The 1420-nt window shown below is 45.2% G+C and overlaps 1 pseudogene; it reads right to left on the bottom strand.

Annotated features, from left to right (window-relative positions):
* Positions 1-310: 310 nt before the first annotated feature.
* Positions 311-1175, bottom strand: LOC101683938 (annotated as a pseudogene).
* Between the last annotated feature and the right edge of the window lie 245 nt (positions 1176-1420).

The raw sequence follows: 1420 nt of genomic DNA, 5'->3' as shown, positions 1-1420 counted from the left end.
CTTGCAAATTTCAGGTATACATTACAATATTTATTTTTTATTATTTATTTATTTATTTATTTTTAGAGAAAGAGTGTGGGGGAGGGCAGAAGGAGACAGGTAGAGAGAGAATCCCAAGCAGGCTCCACACCCAGCACAGGCTTCATGGGGGTCTCGATCTTCCGACCTGAGATCATGACCTGCGTAGCAACCAAGAGTTTTTTGCTTAACCCAGTGAGGCCCACATTACAATATTTTTTTTTATTTTTGAGAAACGGCTTATTTTCCATCAACCTTCTTCCCATTTTGTTTGCCTTTGTGGAAAAGCGGTTTAAGACCACTCAGTGGTTGGTCCTACCCATTCCGTGGCCTGTGCAGTGGCATCTGCAGACCAGTCTTCCGAGGCAGGGTGGACGCTCCTGTCTTCAGCAGGGAACTGCTGGCTAGGCACTGAGGGCACCTACTCAACCTCAGTATGAGTAGCAGTGAACTCGGGAGCTGGAACAGTCCATCCACCCTGAAATCCCTCTTTGGTCACAGAGTTCTCTGCAGCAAACTGCCCTTCTTTTTCAATCTCTTCAGGATCTCTTAGAAGTAGAGATCAGGCAGGACATCCCAGGGGTGCTCACGAGAAATGGTGCTATACATGCACCGAACTTCCCAGGCCAGCATACATATTAGACTCACTAAGTGAGCTCCCTTGTGTAGCAAGGGATGGTGATGTCCACGTAGTGAAGAGGAGGGTCTGTGTTATACAGAGCGATGATAGGCAGGTTAACATAAGATTCCTCTCTAAGAGGCTGGTGGTCAGTCCTGGGATCAGTAGCCACCAGCAGTCTCGGCTCTCCAAAGACTGCCTGGATCCAGTTAGTGAAGCTTCCAGGAGTGAAGCCTCCAGCAATGGGAGCGGTTCCTGTAGCAGCAGCAAAATTCAGCACAGCTCGCTGGCCAGTATTCCTGGAGGACTGGACACTGACGTCAGCTGGGTTTTCAATGGCCACAATGGCACAAGCTGCCGGCAGAAGCTTCTCCCAGGTTCTCTTCAGATGTATGATGTAGATGCCATCACTTTCCCTTTTGTAGCTGTACCGTTCCATTTGGAAGTCAAGGTTGGTGCCACCCAAGTGAGTCCCTGCTGCAGGGAATTTGAGGACATTCTACTCCTTCATTTGCAGGACATCAAGGGCTCTGGACATTGTGAAAGTTTCCCTTTAAGTTATGATGGGAACGCAGACACCACCATATAGACCCTTTCCTGGGTAGCACAGATAATCCCACATTACAATATTTTTATCTATAGTCACCATGCTGTACTTTATACCCTCAGAATGTATTCCTCTTATAATTGAAAGTTTGTACCTTTTTTTTTTTTTTACATATTTAGGGTAATTTTATTTTATTTTTTAAAATTTTTTAAGTTTTTATTTAAATTCTAGTTAGT

Source organism: Mustela putorius, unplaced genomic scaffold (assembly GCF_011764305.1).
Source record: "Mustela putorius furo isolate JIRA1106 unplaced genomic scaffold, ASM1176430v1.1 tig00003853_pilon_pilon_pilon, whole genome shotgun sequence".
In the NCBI taxonomy this organism is placed as follows: domain Eukaryota; kingdom Metazoa; phylum Chordata; class Mammalia; order Carnivora; family Mustelidae; genus Mustela; species Mustela putorius.
Note: the sequence above shows the minus strand (reverse complement) of the source record. Positions and strands in the feature narration are given on the sequence as shown.